This window comes from Odocoileus virginianus, chromosome 17 (assembly GCF_023699985.2).
Source record: "Odocoileus virginianus isolate 20LAN1187 ecotype Illinois chromosome 17, Ovbor_1.2, whole genome shotgun sequence".
Lineage (NCBI taxonomy): Eukaryota > Metazoa > Chordata > Mammalia > Artiodactyla > Cervidae > Odocoileus > Odocoileus virginianus.
Window position 1 is genome coordinate 56,600,583 of NC_069690.1, and position 8,429 is coordinate 56,609,011.

At 39.0% G+C, this 8,429-nt stretch overlaps 1 non-coding gene across 1 annotated transcript; it reads left to right on the forward strand.

The window, feature by feature from the left end:
• Window positions 1–7,453: 7,453 nt before the first annotated feature.
• On the forward strand, window positions 7,454–7,559 carry LOC139039252 (U6 spliceosomal RNA). The gene has a single exon (XR_011492575.1). It is a non-coding gene; the product is annotated as a U6 spliceosomal RNA (small nuclear RNA).
• Window positions 7,560–8,429: the final 870 nt, after the last annotated feature.

The following is an 8,429-nucleotide window of genomic DNA, read 5'->3' on the forward strand; positions in this document are numbered from 1 at the left end:
CTGCTTTTTAATATGCTGTCTAGGTTGGTCATAGCTTTTCTTCCAAGGAGCAAGCATCTTTTAATTTCATGGCTGCAGTCACCATCTGTAGTGATTTTGGAGCACTTCCCCCCCCCCCCCCCCCAAAAAATACACTTTCTTAGAAGTTCATTTTTAAATACTAAATATATAATTTTACATTTTCTTGACTTTTTATATAGTTTTGTATTTACCAAAAGCATGGTCAGTATGGTATTTATTATATTTTATGAAATTGACTGAGCCTTGAATGAAGGCCTACTAGCATATATTTACACTTCCTAAAGTTTAGATGTACACTCAAGAAAAAGTTGCATTCTCCAATGGTTAGATATATAATTCATGTGTGTCCATTAAATCAAGTTTGTTAGTTTTGTTGGTAAATAGTCCATAGATCTAATTTTTTTTTCTATTTGCAACTTATCCCTGTGATAGGTGTGTTGGAACCTCCCATTGTGATTATGAGTTTTGTCATTCTTTTTTGCAGTTCTATCCATCTTTTATTTATACATCCTAGGGCTAAATTAGTAGATGAATACAAGTTTAATTTATTTTTCTCTTATTGATAAATTGAACTATTTATTATTCTTTATATAGTAAGTATTTTTGGTAATCTTTTTGCTTTCATTTATCTTTTGCATGATACTTACAATTGAGATATCAGCTACCTTTTGGTTAGTATATCTTGATTATATCTTTTTTACAATTCCTTTATTTGTTAAAAAAACTGTCTTTATGCTATAGAAGAGTGTCTTAGGAGCAGCATAAGGATTAGGATTGGTATACTCTAAATATATGTCTATAAACTGGGGTTGTTTTAAAGTACAATTTGATCAGGTTTTTTAAATGGCAAGTTTATTCCATTTACACTGTCAGTGTCATTGGGCTCACTTATGGTTGTATAGTTTCAATTTTTGTCTATCCTTCTTGAAAATCACCTTTCCTGTATTCTTTAGGATTGATTAAAGTTTTTTGAGTTGCTGAGGTTTATTTTTCTTCTTGTTTTTCCAGATTAAAAAAACAAAATTCCACCGTGTTTTTGTTGGTTTTGTCTTTAATTGGAGGGAAATTGCCTTACAATGTGTGTTGATTTCCGCCTACAACAATGTGACTCAGCCGTGATTATACATCTGTCCCCGCCCGCTTGAGCCTCCCTCAACTGCACCCATCCCACCCCTCTAGGTCATCACAGAGTGCCCAGAGGCCCTGGGTTTGAAAAAACCCATTTCTCCCTTCATCGAGGTTATTCTGGAAATTACATCATGAATATTTAAATAGGTCTAAAGTACAACATTAAAAAAGGTTAAACCAGATTTAGAATTAAGCTTTATATTGCAACTCTTTCAGAGATTACTCCTGAAAGTTTATCAGATGTGTTTGATTATTCAAGTACAAAGGTTGATTAATGCTATCTTAAACCTGCTTTTAACCACCTTCCTTCAATTTAGATGCTATCAATTTCCTGCATGGAAGTAGTGTCCTTTAAAAATCCCTCATTTTGTTTTGTTTATTTGCTTTATTGAAGTACAGTTGGTTTACCGTATTATATTTCAGGTTTATGACATAGTGATTGAATATCTTCATAGATGACACTCCATTAAAGTTACTACAAAACAATGGCTATGCTTCCCCGGCTGTGTGATGTATCCTCATAGCTTATTTATTTTATACGTGGTGGTTCGTCTCTTAAGCCCGTACCCCTTTCTCTCCTTCCCTCTTCCTGCTGGTTTGTTCTCTGAGTCTCTGAGCCTGTTTCTGTTTTGTAATATCCATTCGTTTGTTTTATTCTTTTAGATTTTACATATAAGAATCACTTTTTTTTGTTAATATAGTGTTAACATTATTGCTTTTTTCAGCTTAATATCTATGCACCACTTTTTCCCTTACTGTTTGTTTTTACATACTGAATTTCCTCCTAGACATATTTTCTTCTCCTTGAAGTTTATTTTCAAATGTGGTGTATTAGTGGAACCTTTGTTTTTTTATAAAAGTTTTTGCTTCATCCTTATTTTTTGAAGATCAATTAGCTTAGCACATTATTCTAATTTGACAGTTTCTCAAAGTACTATCATCTGAACATTTCATTGATTTCTGACTTTTGTTGTGACTTTTAAGAAATCTGTTTTTAGTCTAATTCTTATTTCTCTGTCAGTGAGAGTTCCTTTTCCAATTGTGCCACAAATTTGTAAATTAAAAATTCGACTGATTTACAGATGTTTACCCTATTAAGGATGTATTCTTCTATCCTTTTCTACTTAGTAGTAGGAAATTTGCCTTTATAGAACCTGAAAAAATAGCCCCAAAATTTAAACCAGGGTAAAAAAAGAACAACTATTACATGCTTCATTTAATTTTATTTAACTAGATATTTAATACATATTTAGTATAGTTTATATGTGTTATACACATACAAACACACATTTATATATAAGTATACACATTAAATATTTTTAATATGTCATATTTACTTAAGCAAATAAATAGTAGAAATCATAAATAACTCTTAAATATCTGGTGCTGTGTGGATGTACTTATTTGGGAGTTTCTGTAGTTTAATATTACACCCAGAAGAATTTTTAAAAAATCATCACCCCCATGTAATGCTTTATGAACAGGCCATTAAAACACATCTGATCCACAGCCAAGTTTTGCACTACAGGGTTGGGAGATTCTGAATAAGTATTTGTGAGTTGGGTTCTTAACCAAATCAGACCTCACCACGTAGCACGGTTGTCTGTGACATTCCTCTGCTTATGTACACGGCACGGTAACCAACGTGGAAGTGACAAGTCCAGAAGGACTTGAGACTTTGGAGGGGGTTCAGAGGAGCAGAATGATGATTCAAGTCTCAGAAAATCAGAGCTTGGAAAAAAGAAAAGAACTGGGTTTTTGCAGTTTGAAGAATAAGTAACTGAAAAGTTATTTAATAATAGTTTTCAACCTGATGAGGAACTCTTAACAGGTGATGGTGACCCAAGGTCTTTGATAAAGCACAGCTGGGGTATAAGGTAACCTTTGCGTTCAATATGGGGATAGAGATTAACCACACTTCGTTGTCTAAAGGTTTCGGTTCTGTTGAGAAGCTCAGAGCCCATCTTCCTCTCTTGCTAGCTTTACATGAGCCCCCACCCCCAATTCCCAACTCAAATCAACCAGATTTTCACAATACTTTGCATGTCACTATCACAGCACCTTCATGTAAGGTATCACATAATTTACTTCCTAACATTGGTGTCTGGCAACAAGATGGTGCTTCATAATAGACTCTGGCTGACTTGAGTTGAATGGATTGGGAATCTATGACTGTTACTAGTACTGTGTCTCACATATCAAGGAATAATGATCTGAAGTCTTCATAAAAGAGGTGGTATTGCATTGGATCTTGAGGAATACAAGACCAGACTTAAAGGAGTTTGGGAAGAAATAAGTCAAACTGAGTGCTGAAGAATTGATGCTTTCTAACTGTGGTGCTGGAGAAGACTCTTGAGAGTCCCTTGGACTGTAGGGCAATCAAGCTAGTCAATCCTAAAGGAAAGCAACTCTGAATATTTACTGGAATAACTGATGCTAAAGCTGAAGCTCCAATATTTTGGCCACCTGATGCAAAGAGCCGAATCATTGGAAAGTACTCTGATACCAGAAAAGATAGAAGGCAAAAGGAGAAGAGGGTGACAGAGGATGAGATGGTTAGATAGCATCACCAACTCAATGGACATGAATTTGAACAAACTCTAGGAGATAGTAAAGGACAGGGAAGCCTAGTGTGCCTCAGTACATGGGGTCTCAAAGAGTCGGACATTACTTAGTGGCTGAGTAATAAGAATTACAACAAGGAGTTGATACAGATGTTTCCCAAAATATGTTATTTAAAATATTCAGCCTCAGAAACGTTAGTAATTTTTACCTGCATGGAAAAAAAAAAAAAAGGTTTCCATGTTCAATTAAATTTGAAAATGTGGAATACTAAATAAAATAAACGAAGTTTTCCATTGAGGGATTCCTTCAAGTCACTGATCTGCTAAGGAATATTGTAAATTTACTAAGGAGGACACTGCAGGCAGTCTTTCTCGGATGGATTTACTCACCTGACCATTTGTCACCAAACAAATGACCAGAGTGCTGCACAGATAAACACAAGATAGAGACTTGGAGAAGGAGCGGAGGGTGGCAGAGGACGAAGCGGTTAGATAACATCACTGACTCAGCAGCCACGAATTTGAGCAAATTCCAAGAGGTAGTGAAGGACAGGGAAGCCTGGTGTGCTGCAGTCCATGGGGTTGCAAAGAATCAGACACAACCTAGCAACTAAACAATAAACAGCTTGAGACCCTGGAGGTGAATAACATGATCAAACTGATGATTAAAGAAGATTAATCTAGTGCCAGGCTAGTTGGATGAGAAAAGGGTCCAATACCAAGAGTACCACAGCCGAACAGGTGTGAAATAACAGGAATTTGAATTAAAACCTTGCAATAGGACAAGCAAGGTAGACATGAAGAGGAAAGGGACGTAAAAGAACTGAATAAATCTGGTGAGTGACTGGGTTCAGGAGGAGAAAGCCAGCAGAATGAAAGCTAATCCCACAATCTCAAGCCTGGGTGGCTGTAAGAATGGTGGCCCCATTGGCAGAAAAAGGGAAGGGAGCCAGGAAATACCCTGAGTTCTGAGCGTGACGTGAGCGCGCGGCATGAACGGCTGTTTCCCAGACTCACACGACTGGGAAAGGTCTCAGGGCTTCACATTCGCCTTCCCGTAGGCTGCTCAGCCTCCAGCTTACCTATCTCAGACGATGAAACTGTTTCAGAGAACGCTGTAAGGAAGGGGATTGTAAAATGTTTATCAGGGGAAGGCTCTGCTGTGTGCTCCAGACTAACATCATCCTCTTCAGTTAGTGGAAATCTTCTGTTTGCTACTTTCAGTCACCCCCACCTTATTCCAGGTACAGAATCAGCTGTTGCTTTTCACATGCAAACTTTTGTCTGAAAGTGAAGGCATCCCCGGTGACTCAGTAGTAAAGAATCATCCTGCAATGCGGGAGCCACGGGAGATGTGGGTTCAATCCCTGGGTTGGTCAGGAAGATCCCCTGGAGAAGGAAATGGCAACCCACTCCAGTATTCTTGCCTGGGAGATCCCAAGGACAGAGGAGCCTGGAGGGCTAAAGTCTATGGGTTTACAAAGTCAGACGTAACTGACGTGACTTAGCACAGGCTTATGAAGGTCATTATAGATTAATTTTTCAAACTTTTCCCTCTCTATGAAATCATGGAATTTCTTAAATCTTTTATAAGTTGACATTTATAGTTGTAGTGATTAAAAACTTAGACATATGTAGGTCATGCTTATTGAATAATGTACTAAACATATTAATAAATGGAAATCTGTGGAAAAAGAACACTGCTCACGGGAGCATTCTTGGTTTGAGAAATTCATCCCATTTTTTTAGAGTTTTACAAACTATGATCCTGACTCTTTGTCAGTAGGGATCTAGAGTCTGAAGGATTCTGGACCTAGAATAGTAGCAGGTACATTCTTTATAAGATACAGTAACCACAGAGACTGAATATTCTTGATAATATAATCTTCTGGGCTCACATAAAATAATGCCTGCAAAAGTGATTATACAGTCAATTCATTTAAAAAATAGTCTGTGTGTTATTAAGTAGTAACCACATGATATAAGAATGATGTTTAAAAAAAAATAATGATGTTAAGAATAAAGTATTTGCCTAAATCTCCTATGTATGCTTCTAAGGTTATGCTGTGGTAATGAACAACCTTGAATAATATGTTTACCAAACTGGACCATTGACAAATCTGAGCTGGTATCAGTTACTGCCTCTGCATCATCAAAGATGACATGAGATCAAGCAGCAAAGACAGGACAAGATTTCCTAACTACTCGGTCATATTCAGACTTTCAGATAAATCAACTACATGAAATATACATATAATTGTGAGTAGTCTGAAAAATTAACATGCCCTTTTTATTGAAGAGGGAGGAGGCTGTCTTTCTAGTTTCCTTGATGATGGGGTATTTAATGCAGATGCATCAGTCAACACAAAATTGGATGACTGTTCTTCTAAACACTCTTTTCCGCCCTGCCGTCTCCTCCCGTCCCCCAGCTCCCCAGGTCTACGTTCCGCCAACATCTGCAGGTTGGAGACCTTGCGTGTTTTATCTTCCGGACTCTCTCTCCTTTCCCTCTTCCCCACTGCCACAAGAACACTCAGCTCAAAGTAGAGGCTCAGTTTTGTATAAACCCACGAAAGAGAGCCCAGCTAGATGCAGCTGGAGGACTGACGTCTCTCCGACTGGTCTGCGAGGACCCGAGCCTTCGGCATCCAAGCAAGCATCAAGCTTCTACTCTCCAGCATTTCTCCACACGGAGGGGCTTCCCTGCCTAACTGGGCATTTAACCCGGAGTCTGACGTTTCCTCCACTCCTCCTCTGGCCTGAGGCTCAGACCTGAAGTCCCTGAATTCATCATCTGAGGCTCCAGGCTTCTGTCCAATCCCCCACAACCTCTTTTCTTTCAAGGTAAATCTACATCCTCTGGCCCTTTTAAAAACTCACATGGATTTAAAGTTTTCACATCCCTGAATTAAAAATACCTATCTGTTCTAGAAGTTGCTGTGCTAAAACCTACCACATCCACTTAGATGGGCCATGTTCTATATTTCAGTTAGCCCAAGTTACTGTGCATCCAAGATGGTGGAGCAGAAGAACATACCATCAGTCTCTGCCATCAGGAAGCTTCCATAAGCCACTTATCCTTCTCCATCAGCAGATAGGCAGAATGAAAACCACCATCACAGAAAACTAACCAATCTGACCACATGGACCACAGCCTTGTCTAACTCAGTGAAACTATGAGCCATGCCATGTAGGGCCACCCAAGATGGACAGGTCATGGTGGAGAGTTCTGACAACATGTGGTCCACTGGAGAAGGGAATGGCAAACCGGTTCAGCATTCTTGCCTTGAGAGCTCCATGAACAGTATGACAAGGCAAAAAGATAGGACACTGAAAGAGGAAGTCCACAGGTCGGTAGGTGCCCAATATGCTACTGGAGATCAGTGAAGAAATAACTCCAGAAAGAAGGAAGAGATGGAGCCAAAGCAAAAACACCACCCAGCTGTGGATGTGACTGGTGATGGAAGTAAAGCCCCATGCTGTAAAGAGCAATATTGCATAGGAACCTGGAATGTCAGGTCCATGAATCAAGGTAAATTGGAAGTGATCAAACAGGAGATGGTAAGAGCGAACGTCGACATTTTAGGAATCAGTGAACTAAAATGGAGTAGAATGGCTGAATTTAACTCAGATAACCATTATATCTACTACTACGGGCAAGAATTCCTTAGAAGAAATGGAGTAGCCATCATAGTCAACAAAAGAGTCTGAAATGATACAGTCTCAAAAACGACAGAATAGCTCACTTCAGCAGCACATCTACTAAAATTGGAACGATACAGAGAAGATTAGCTTGGCCCCCTGTGCAAGGATGACAGGCAAATTCATGAAGCATTCCATATTTTTAGAGTTTTGGACTCTGTGGGAGAAGGCGAGGGTGGGATTATTTGAGAGAATAGCACTGAAACATGTATGTTACCATATGTGAATTAGATCACCAGTCCAGGTTCGATGCATGAGACAGGGTGCTCGGGGCTGGGGCACTGGGATGACCCAGAGGGATGCGGGGGGAGGGAAGGGGGAGGGGGGTTCAGGATGGGGGGCACATGTACACCCATGGCTGATTCATGTCAATGTATGGCAAAACCACCACAATATTGTAATTAGCCTCCAATTAAAATGAATTAATTTTTAAAAAGTGACAGAATGATCTCTGTTCTTTTCCAAGGCAAACCATTCAATGTCACAGTAATCCAACTCTATGCCCCAGCCAGTAATGCTCAAGAAGCTGAAGTTGAATGGTTATATGAAGACCTACAAGACCTTCTAGAACTAACACCCAAAAAAGATGTCCTTTTCATTATAGGGGACTGAAATGCAAAAGGAGGAAGTCAAGAAATACCTGGAGTAACAGGTAAATTTGGCCTTGGAGTACAAAATGAAATAGATCAAAGGCTAACAGAGTTTTGCCAAGAGAACACACTGGTCATAGCAAACACCCTCTTCCAACAACACAAGAGAAGACTTTACACATGGACATCACCAAGTGGTCAAAACCAAAATCAGATTGATTATATTCTTTGCAGCCAAAAATGGAGAAGCTCTATACAGTCAGCAAAAACAAGACTGGGAGCTGACTGTGGCTCAGATCATGAACTCCTTATTGCCAAATTCAGACTTAAATTGAAGAAAGTGTGGAAAACCACTAGACCATTCAGGTATGACCTAAATCAAATACCTTACGGTTATACAGTGCAAGTGACAAACTGATTCAAG